Raw genomic sequence first — 12,006 nt, 5'->3', positions numbered from 1 at the left:
AACTTACGAGTAACGTTTCAGGAAGATATAGGAGCTTGTTCTATGTCAGTAATTTCTGAATTTTGATGAAAATGTGCAGATTATTTCCCTACGAAAATGGGAAAATGTCTTTTTAGTGAAATAATCTACCACTGAAACTAGCACCCTTTTGTATGTTTATTTAAGAATTATTGACTTAAATCAAGCTCCTGTATCTTACCATAAAGTTCCTCTAAGTTATTTTTGTATTATTTCAAGTGTACTAAAATATTTGCGAGAAACTAGACCAAAAATACTTGTTTAGATTAATTTTTTGCAGTGTAGAGACAGCTTTGGCCCCTAGAGGCCTCTTATCCTGCAGATTTTCTGCTGTGACTGTCTGACTGTGCTTGTTGTCCTGGTCAGCTCTGTCGAGTATCATGATGAAGCTCTGGTGGATTTTCGATTAAATAAATCAGTTTAGTGTCATTGTATATAAAATTGTATTCCAGAACCACAAATATTACCAAGTTTTTTTTATCTGGTTTCTAGTAGAAATACCGTAGCCCAATGGAATTAAGTGAAAAATAACTCAAGTAATTTTACAGCAAGACATATGAGCTTGTTTTAAGTCAATAATTCCTTAATATTGATGAAAAAGTTCTGGTTCCACTGGCAGATTATTTCCATAAGAAGACATTTCCCCAAGTTATAAGTACAATAATTTGCCAGCTCTTATACCTTTCTGAAAAGTTATTTATAAGTTATTTTTGTCTTATTTTAAGTGCACTAAGATATTTTCATTGCAACTACACCAGAAATAAGATTTTGTGTTTTTGCAGTATATCTCGTTAACAGACATGTAGGACAGGAACTTGGTCTTCTCCTGTAATCCTCTGTGACGTCAAATTATACCCCAAAGGAAGCAGAAGTTCATAGATGAGTCATAAGTTTCTAGATGGTCGATTTAAAAAGTAAAGAATAAATCATTAAAATACTTAAGTTACATCAATTTCAAAATAATGTGGTGGTTACCAACACATGTGCCAAATGTTAAGAACCGTTATTCCTTGGCTTGGTGTTTTTTCTACTCAATAAATGTCTTTAAATGAAAGACTGAAATCTTCAAAAATATTTGTACCAGGGCTGCAAACAAATTTATCTGCATCTGTAAACCGCTTGCTGTCATTTAACTCAAAATCCTTCGATCTTTGTGACCTCTTTCCTTCTGTTCTAAAACAGCATAAGCTGGTCACTCATTTATCACAGGAACCCGCTGGACTCAGTTAACATGTAGGTTTCAACATGTAGGACAGTGAGGAACCTGCAGCACCATCCTGCAGAGAACCTGAGTCAGTCAAAGTGCAACCAGATTGTTAAAAACTCAGTGGGGAAGAATTACTGCAGTTAAACGATGAATATTAGAAACGTGAAACGCGACAATTTGTCCCCCGACAGGAAGGACAGGAGGGCGGCTGGCGGCCGGAGGAAAGAGGGAACTCAGTGAGTAACTGCAACAAAGTTATTTTGTTTAGGGTTTCAGATCAAGATTATCTGTCTGCGGAGTCATATGAAGCTCTGCAGATGTTAAAACATCTTCAAGGCATTATTTTTTTCTCTTTTCTATAAATTGACTCAAAATTAGCACATAAATGTGAAATGGGTGGAAAATTTCTTCAAATAAAACCCTCAGAAGTGTGCATGTCCAGTGCAACCAAAGCTAGCACCTTTTTGACAAGAGTCCATGTTTTCATAATTATGAACACATGGTGAATCTCTGCTACTCTGTGGGAGCAGCAGAGATTCACCGCTCAGGTGGGAGAATCTGTCTGCTATCCATGCACTCCACCAAATCCTCCATTTACAGTTAAAAACAAGTCATAGAAATTCCTATTTGCAGTTTGTCCTCAGTCATGTAAAGTAGGGGTTCCCAAAGTGGGGGTCCGGACTCCCCAGGGGTCACAAGACACCAGCTGGAGGGTCAACACATTATTTTCTGAATCATCACAATGTGACCGCTGAAGTTCATGGAGAAAAACAAAACGAATAACTGTTACATTACATCATTAAATGTGAACTGTTGATGAAAAAAAAAATACTTCAATAAATTCTGCATTAAATAATGAAATATACTTTTTAGCAATTGAATTAAATAGTAAAATGTTCCGAATAAACTGTTATGAAGTATTAGGAGAATGAAGTTGTAATTTTAGGAGAATTTTCAACATTAAACATAACATAAAATATTATTATTATTATTATTATTATTATTATCCTGCTAATAACATGACTGTATTCTCATAAATAAACAAAATTCTTGTAGCCTCGCCCTAGTACTCCATTACACAACTCACAGAAGAGATGATCTAAATAAAACCACTTTTTGAAAATATTTTTTTGTCATTTTTAAGTTGCACTAAAACTGATTGGTTGGTTCTGACTGAGCGGTGTATTTCTGCACATGGCAGTAGGGCCACAAGGGGTTTGTTTTTGTTTTTTTCCTCAGATTATTTATCTACTTTTTTAGATTTTTATTGTAAAAGAATTGTAAAATCATGAATAATTTTTATTACACAATTATTCATCACTTCATGTTGGTTAGTTACATAAATCTCAATAAAATTGTTGCTGTAATGTGACTAAAAGGGCATAAATACTATTGCAAGGTTTTGTAGGGCAGCAAGTTAAAGCAGGCCTTCAGAATTTTTGTTTAAACTATATTCATCCATTTTCTGTACACCCTTGTCCCTAGTGGGGTCGGGATAAACTATATTCAATTCAGCCCAAATAACCATTTTGTAATAAATTAAATTAGCAGCAGTAGTTTTTCTTAATATTCTGAGTTTGTTGTTGTTAATCCCATTGGGCTCATTCAATTCTTTTAGCAAACAGGAAGTTGTGAGCTTGTATCAGCACAATAAAATGTTCTTAATGAGCATCAACTAATGAAGTAACTGGAGGTTTGGCTTGTAAAGATAAATATTGCTACAAAACTATTGCATTGTTTTCTTTCCTGCTGGATAATGAGTATGCAGAGTCACTGAGGTCCTTCTAACACACATTCACACAAACCCCAACACACTGATTTACTATGTAGTTACTCACTGACATGATGCATTATCCTGCCCTTTGCATCTGAGTTCTTTAACTCAACTCTGAACTACTTCCTCCTCTAACCTTTAGCCACAGCTACAATCCAGGTCAGAAGTTTATATCTTCAAATCATTGGCGTGAATGTCGTTTTAATTTTAATGATTTACTTTGTTTTATTTTTCTGTGGCCGGATCAAACAACACACATCTTCAATGTTTGAGTTTATTAGGTTGGTACCGTACCAGAGGCTTGATGTTAGATTGATTCAGCCGTTTTGATTAAGTTTGGATGTGTTGTAGATTATCATCCTCTTCGAATCTACGTTATAGTTTCACTTTATATTTAGAATTTAGCACTAATAGCACTGACTGAATAAATTAAAGTTGTTGTTATTACATGTTTGACCAAGTTTGTGAAGCTACTGGTGTATTTAAATGTGCTGTACTGGTGCAGAGTTATCAAAGAAATTTGTAATTCAGTACATTTATGTCTGTGTTTAGCAAAGGAAACGTTTTAAGTCAATTCGGTATTGTTTTTTTTGTAACGCATCGGTGGACTGATACTAAACCTCACATATCTGTATCGGTATTAGAAGTGAATAAAGTAAATCGGTGCATCCATAATTTTGTCCAATTTATATGAACCAAAACTGGAGCCTGAGTATCTCTGCAGTCGGTTCATTTTCATGGTCCAGCTCAATGTGATGAATTTGCCTTTAGTCACCCAGCCTGAAAGTCTCTTCATAAAAACTTCAGGGATGTCAAATGAAGACTATTTTTCACCTAACCCTATTGCACTTTTTATGTTTATTAAAAATCTCTGACAAAGCTTTTGGACATATTTAACCAAGATAGGCATTAATAACGAAGCACTGAGTTAACTCATGGCAGCCTATTGGATTTTGGAATGAATGGCCGCCGGTGTGTTTCCCTTGAGCACAGTAAAGAGATCGTTCTTCAGCTAAGAGGGCTCTGCTGGCTGATTAGTGCGTTAATAGAGGGATTGAAGGGAGGTATTGTCCATTAATTGGCTGTAGTCTGGAGCCTCTGGGGAGTCAGGACTCGCTTCAGTCACAGCCACAACTAGTGTGTAGCAGCTCAGAGTCTGCAGCTCAGAGTCTGCAGCTCAGAGTCTGCAGCTCAGAGTCTGCATCCGAACATGCGTCAGAGTCCCTCAGCTCTCCTCAGCAGGGGGCCACAGGCGGCAGCGTTGGTGGGTTAACGTCTCTGGACTATATTTCCAGTTTTTTTGACTGTTTTTCAAGATGCAACTGGCAGAGAACAACTCTCTTTAATGACTTTCTAGTTAGTAATCAATGGGTGGTGATGTACTGTGTAGTGATCTCAGGCTGCTTCAGGGGACAGCGAGCAGCAGTTTGCTGTTCTGGAGCAAACAGGTGTGTGTATCGTTTATCCCAATAACTTCTGGGACAATTTTTATCAAGTAGAAAAATTTGTCATTGTAACCAGATGGAAACCAGATTAAAATGCTATAAATCCCAGGAGAGCTGTGTTAAAATATATTTTTGTTAAATGATAAACTGAAGAAGCAGCTAATATGAGATTAATAAAGTTTTCCAATGACTGCATGAGTAAAATAAGTGTCTTCTGATTACAGGTCCCCCTGGTGGTTAAGACGGGGATTACTGGCTGCTGTCGCTGTCTGCATCCTGGTGCCTGTCACATATAAAATAATCCCTGTATTGATTCAGGACATTATTCACACCTACCGACGTGAGTAAGGATCCTGTCGGCGTTATCCAGTATCTTAAATCATCCAGCTCTAGAACAATGGGTCCCCTCCTCTCTGTGTGCAGTCAGCGTACCGTTCTTTGAGGATCTGAGCCGGCCTGCTGATTTCTCCCTCAATCACACCGTCAACATGTACTTAACGTCAGAGGAGGGCATTTCCCTGGGCGTATGGTGAGCAGATGCCGAGTTGTTGCTTTTTCTTTCAGATTAAAAACTTGCAGCTCTGGGGGAAAATGAAAACACATCTTCATCTTGCTGATGAAGACGAGTTTTTTCCAGGCATACAGTTCCTGAAAGTCGGTGGAAAGAAACTCAGGGGAAAGACCTGTTGTGGTACCAGAACACATTAAATGATGGAAATCCAGTTTTTATATATCTGCACGGAAACACGGGATCAAGGTAGGATAATTTATACATTTACATGTGATTCACAATGTTTTATTATATTAATGTATGTTGATAATTCAAGCTAAAATGTGAAACTCATATCATTCAGACTAGGGATGCCTGATATATCAATATTTGCAGTTTTTTATTGAAAGAAATTGATTTTGAAAAGTTTCTTTTCGTATCATCCCTAATTTAGACCCGTTAAACACAGAGGTGTACAGTTAAGGCATTTGTCCCTGTTCACGGTGAATTAAAGAGTTCAGTTTCTCTCAATGTTATTAAGTAATAATCACATTATATATTTATAAAACAATAAATATCATAATTTTACAGGAGGTCATAGTGAAAACAGATGTTTGTGGCATTGCAATCCTCCATAGATCCTCCATGAGGTTCAGTCAAGCACAGCAACACCATCGATCATTGATCTGGGTTTTACTACCTCTGGCAAGTCCTGCTGGAACATAAAACCAGCATCTACATAAAACCTGTCAGCATGAATTTCTCTAAATGTTCCTGTTGGACGACTGCGCTCACTGGGGCCTCGATAAAACACAGAGGGGCTAGCATTTAGCTCGGCAGTCTCTGCTTCAAGAGCAACTCAACACAGGGAATGTAACAGCTGCAGCTCATGTATTTGAGGCTAATTCCTGTTACTTACACACAGTTTTTTTTAACCACAGGTTTTCCTTCCACTATACTTTTTATTTATATGTTTGAAAACAGCACTCCTGTTGAGCTGTCAACTGCCCTCAAACATTCGAGGAAATCTTGTAGATTCATTGTTATTGCACCATAGCCAGCCCCGCCCTAAACCTCACAACTCCCAAGGACAGACTACTGACCAGCTCTCCGTCTAACGGGTCCAGAACATCTCTAAGCCCGATTCTTACCCTGAAACAGGTCTAGGAGAGATAATCTGTCTAAACTGGTGTCGAGAGAGATTAATCTAGCCTTTAACTACCTACAGTCCAAAAGTTATGACCCTTTTCAGTTAAGAAGCAATCAGCTGAGTAACCATTGCAACTGCATAACTTCAATAACCACTCTTGTTAACGGTCTCTATCAACAACTTGTTACAGATTAGATAGTTGTTGGTGGCTCAACATAAGCCCAGGGTCATTATTTTACCGACACTAAAGGAATTTCTGAAGCCACCACATTTCTAGAAGCTTGTTCATAGGTTTTACACTGATTAGAAGAACCTTAAAATAATAGATGACTCAATTTCACTGTCCACAAACCTTATTAGAATTTTGATGTATCTTTATAAAGTAAGCTTTTAGCAGTGGTAAGTGACAGATCAATTATCAATGATTACAAATTATGAATAAAAAATTAAAATCATTATAAATCATCTTCATTCTATCCTTACTCCTTTCCCTAAACTGTGTCACTGATTTACTGAGTGAGGCTTTGGGGTACAGTTCAACTCATACCCAGATGATGGATGATCTCGGCAACAGAAAACTTCAATGTCCTTTGGTTAGAGTCTTTGTAAAGCAAAAATCCTCTTCTGAATAGAAGCAAAGCAGAACTGGTTGTTGTTTTCCGAATACTCAGATCTTCATCACACAAAGACCTTTGATCATTCTCAGAGTCTGTTGCAGCAGCTTTGAGATCTTTGGGTTGAGCGCAGAGCAGCAGTCAAATCAGAAACCAGGGTTGAGGGTCAATGGGTCTTGTCCCTACTAGCAGTGCGGAGTCTCAACTTCCCCATGGCTCCAAGGTGCGGTCCTCTGCTGATCTTCTGTCTGCATTCGCTTGTTGACTTGACTTCAGCACCGCGGACTAAGAACACCTTGTTCCTCTTTCCATGGGTTTCTTTATACTCTCTCATCCCATAGTTGTCTATGGGGTGATGGCTTACCTGACTTCTCAAACGTTCAATGGCTCTGTGGAAAGCACCAAATCTTCTTGCCTTGCTCACTTCTCCTTTTCTGTTGCTTGTCCACTGACCATCTGGATTTACTGCCCCAATCTATTTTCGAAGAAAACACTTTACTTCCTCTTTGGAACTCCCCTGCCTCCCCGCTCAGCTCAGCCCTGACTTCTGCTCTAGTTACAACACAGTCTGAGAAAAACATGTCACCTTGCTTCACAATGCATTATTACTTGAGTTACAATTCTATACGCTGTATGATCATCAGAAATCATTAAACATAATCAACTTTCTCTTTTAATTCAAACATACTGTAACTTCTTATAATAATCATCTGAGTTTAATTCTATTCACCATTCATTCATCAGGTTATTCATTTCTTAATCTGCTTTTCATTACATCAGCTCTTTGTATAATCATCGGTAAATCAAAGTACAAAAAATCCTTATTTTTATAATCATTAGTAAATCAAAATACAAGAATACATTTTTTATAATCAATCAGTAATCAAAATGCAAGAATATATATTTTTTAATCAGCAGTAAATCAAAATGCAAGATCACTTATGTTTCTCAGGCCTTTAAGATCTGTTTTCTGCGTAAACCTGGAAAGATCTCACCACTCTATGCCAGTTTGCACGACACATGTAATCCATCTACATGACACATGAAAGTCAATTATAAAAATAAGTTAACTTTTTTTATCAGATTTTACCAGTATGCAGTAAAATGCTTTAAACAAAAGCAAATACTAGATTTTAATTGAATACAATTAACTCAGATTTTTCACCCCAACCCAATGAGGAAAAAATAAAGTAAAAAATCCCACATAACAGCTTTAAAACAGTTTAGCGTCACATACATAATAATCAACAGATAAAAACATATAATCTCTATAAGATATAAGATACAGAAGTTTCTTCAATGTCAGTTATTTAAAAGTGCAAGAATAGGGTTACAAATCTCTTTAAATTTAGCTGATTTTTACTTTTCAATGTTCTATTGATGCACCTCTTTATAATATTTAGCACGTAATACCCACACTGCCACATGTATTTGCTGCTGTTTTTAGTTTTTTATTAATTTGTTTGCTAATTAATTTCCACAGGACAGCTCCACACTGAGTTGGAGTGGCAAAAGTGAGTAATCACCAACACTAATGAATTAATCTTTTAGCTGGAGAGATGACAGTGTGGTTTATGATTCTAGATAATAATAATTTACACTGTGTGTCAACAGTTACTGAGTGCACTGGGTTACCATGTGGTGGTGCCTGACTACAGAGGTAGGAGCTTTTTACAGATTCACGTCTCTGTTCCCTTCTCTCCACCCAGATCCACAGCATTTTGCTTTAATTGTTCTCTCTCTGAAGCCATATGATCCCTGTAGACCAGTGTAGTTGTTCTTGATGACTTGTTTGCTGTGAAGCAATCAAAAAGACAGCAGTTCAACCTCAGGTCAGTGGAGGGAGCAGGTTTCCCTCTGAATTACAGTACTGCCATCTAGTGGCAGGGACACGCAGCATCCCTGTGGTTGTGTGAGTGAGCAGGAACTGATGTGAAAACCCTTGGCAGGTTTTGGAGATTCCGCCGGAGAGCCGACTGAATCCGGCCTGACTACAGACGCCCTGCATGTGTACAACTGGGTCAAAGCACGCAGCGGGGACAGCCTGGTGGTCATCTGGGGACACTCTCTTGGCAGTGGGTCAGCTAAAAAACACACTGGCACTTATACAAACTATTAGTATTTGTATATCCACCATTTTGAACAGTCATTATTACCAAAATTAATATTTTTTAAATGGCACCATCTTAAAATAAGGGTGTCCAAAGTATGCTTAATAGGCCATTTGTGGTCCTTGAAATTATATTGTTTGCTCCCTCACCACAAGTCAATCTGGCCAACAAAATAGAAAACAGCTGATGACACAAAAAATTTAAATTGTCTGTTTTTCTTTTATTAAAGCACCAGTACAAAGTCCTTTAAATGTTTTGTGTCTTTAACAATATACAGATTTAATTTAAAAAATGGCCTATTGTTGAACAAGTAAAGGTAAAAAAACTCAAAAAACTAGTTTTTTCATATATTAGCAGTTTAAATTTCCCAGTTTTGGCCCCTGGGCAAAAAGTTTGAACACCATCGTCTTAAGGGTTTTCTTTCCATTTCAAAAGTTTTCACACATTTTGTATTTGGTAGATGTTACGCCCCCAAGGTCTAGGGGTTCAGGGGAGGCTACATAAAAATGTGTCCAGAGAAAACAACTGGAATGTAAACGTTTTTTATTACAAAAGATGGTTTCACAAAACCAAAACACGATAAATCTTAACCCAATTAAAACAAAAGAACTAGGACTAACAAATTCAAGAATTGTAAATGCAAATTAAATTACAAAATGTTTAAACAAGTCAGTCTAAAGTAAACTCAAAACAACCCAAAACAGAGGACACAAAGGGAGCACCAGACCTACCAAACACGAGCTTCTAGCTTGTGAAATCAAACTACTCCAAAGTCAAACTGGTTATCAGAACAAGCAAGAACAACATGTTCAAACCTGCCCAAAGCAGTTGCAAACAACAAAGGTGGTAGACAGCTTAACAAAACCTCTTCCTACTAGTTGCCCCACTGGACGAATGGTTTCGGGAGCCTTTTATAGGGAGCAGATAAGGCTTTTCAACATCTGATTGGCTTGACAATCCTCTCCTGGTCCAATAGGGTGGCTGCTCTTCTGCAGCCTTCAGACAGCCAATCTGGAAGGTGTTCTGTCACAGCTAAACCTGGATAACAAAAAGAAGCCTGAACAGCGTTAAGAGGCATGGGCCGTAACAGTAGGTTTTGGTTTAAACTTTTAGCTTCTAACTTCAGTTGTCTGGGATTTCAGCCTGTTCTTCAGAAACTGAGAAACAGAGTAGGATTTGTGGGCTATAGACTGCCTTGGTCCGTGATGTTATTTGTGTCAGGTTCAAACAACCTAAAACATTTAAACACCACGCATAAAGGAGAAAGACAAGAGTTTAGATTTTACTTGCAAGGAGATACAGACAGAAATGTGCTTTAGTTGCTGCAAAGGCCCAAAGTAAAGACAGAGTCAAGCTTGTGACATTTGACGGTTCTCTGGGGTATCTACACAACGGCTTGTATCGGGATCCAAAGCTGCCTGGTGTCTTAAAGTGAGAAAACATTTGTCAGACACTGTTTAGTAGGAATACTTTATTTTAAAAAGAAACACTCTTTAAGTTCCTGGTTTCATAACAGGACAAAATAAAATGGTCAGATTTTTACCAGGTTCTAATTTCAAGTGTACTAAGCTCACAGGAGTCCCATCATTGTCTTACATACAAGTGAAGCCAGAATGGAAATTGCTATGTGTAAAAACTAAGTGTACCCCATGTTCTTGCAATTTGTAGAATCATCTTTAGGAGAAAATACCTGAAGCAGTTCAGGCTCAGAGCTTTGAATGAGCCACTGAAGCACATTCTTTCTTTCCTTTTTATTCAATTTGTTGCAGATTTGCTGCTGATTGTTAAGATCATTGTCAGTTGATGACCTCATGTTGGCCAAGCATGTAGTACCCTATATCTCTGCTAGCTATACACATCTAGAGACTAAAAATATTGTCCATTCTTATTTGCAGAAGCATTTATCTGTCATCACAATGTCTGTATTTCTGCACTAATTTCAAGTCTTTTGCAGTCCCTAGCAGGTTTTCTACTAGGATTGTCTTGTATTTAGCTCCATCCATCTTCCCATCAATTTTGCCCAGCTTCCCTATCTGTTGAAAAAGATCCACCCAACAGAATGATGCTGCCACCACCATGTTTCTCTGTGAATTTGGTGTTCAGGGTGTGCAGTGTTCGTCAAACAGAAAGCTTAAAATGTAGTTAATGTTTGGTCTTGTCTGTGCAGAGTATGTTTGCTGTTGCTCCTACATGGCTTGGTGCAAATTGCAAACAGGATTTCTTATAGTTTTATTTCAACTACGGCATTCCTCTTGTCACTCTTCCTTGAAGGCCAGATTTTTGGAGTAGCCAAAATTGCTGTCATGTTGTCAGATTCTCATCAGCTACTTTAGAGTTACAATTACCTCTTGGCTGCTTTTCTGATCAATGCTTCCCGGACGAGCCCCCAATTGTTACCATACTACAAAAGCAAAGAGCAGCCAATTGTTCTAAAATCCTGGATGAGCCCCCAGTTTGTATGACCAGGCCATATAATCAGTGTTGCAAAGGGAACATAAATGCCAAATCTAGCCACCAGGATCATAATAGCTATTCTTTTCGGTTTCAGTTTTGGAAAACATCCATGTCTTGGTAGGCCTGGAGTTCATCCATCCTCTCTCCATGTTCAGATAATGGATTGAACAGAGCTCTGAGACATGTTCAAACCTTGAGATGTTGTTTTAGAACCTAACCCTGTTTTAAAAGTCTCTACAACTTCTTCCTTGACCTGCCTGCTGTATTCATTGATCTTCATGATGCTGTTCTGTAATTTTCTCTGACCTCTTTGTTTTCACAGAGTGAATTGCACACATGTATCATGTCTTTTTAAACGCTTGTGGTTTTATGTAATTTTAGAACCATTTACTAACCAGAAAAGTTATGTGCTCTTATTATAAACCTAGAAAGAGAGTGTCATGCATTTTAAAATTGATCTGATGTTTTCTTTCATGTCCGCTCTACAGGGAGTTTGTGAAGTGGTTGAAGCATCGGAAACAACACTGGGACCTTGGACAAAGGATAAATGCAACATGAACCTAAAGTATTTTTAAGGTGTCCTCCTCTGATGAGTGTAACAACTTCTGAGATCAATTAAATACAAGCCAAAACAGAAAGGAGCTCTGGAAATGATGCCAGAACAAATAAAGTGATTTCTTTATCAATTGCTTGCATGTTGGATCCATCTTTTAGCTACTTTGCTGATCCTTTTCGACATAAAT

At 37.8% G+C, this 12,006-nt stretch overlaps 1 pseudogene; it reads left to right on the top strand.

Moving 5' to 3' along the window:
• Window positions 1–228: 228 nt before the first annotated feature.
• Window positions 229–11,952, top strand: LOC111606774 (annotated as a pseudogene).
• The last annotated feature ends 54 nt before the right edge of the window (window positions 11,953–12,006 follow it).

The sequence above is a fragment of the Xiphophorus maculatus genome, chromosome 22 (genome assembly GCF_002775205.1).
Source record: "Xiphophorus maculatus strain JP 163 A chromosome 22, X_maculatus-5.0-male, whole genome shotgun sequence".
Taxonomy (NCBI): Eukaryota; Metazoa; Chordata; class Actinopteri; order Cyprinodontiformes; family Poeciliidae; genus Xiphophorus; species Xiphophorus maculatus.
This window is presented reverse-complemented; position numbering and strand designations above follow the sequence as displayed.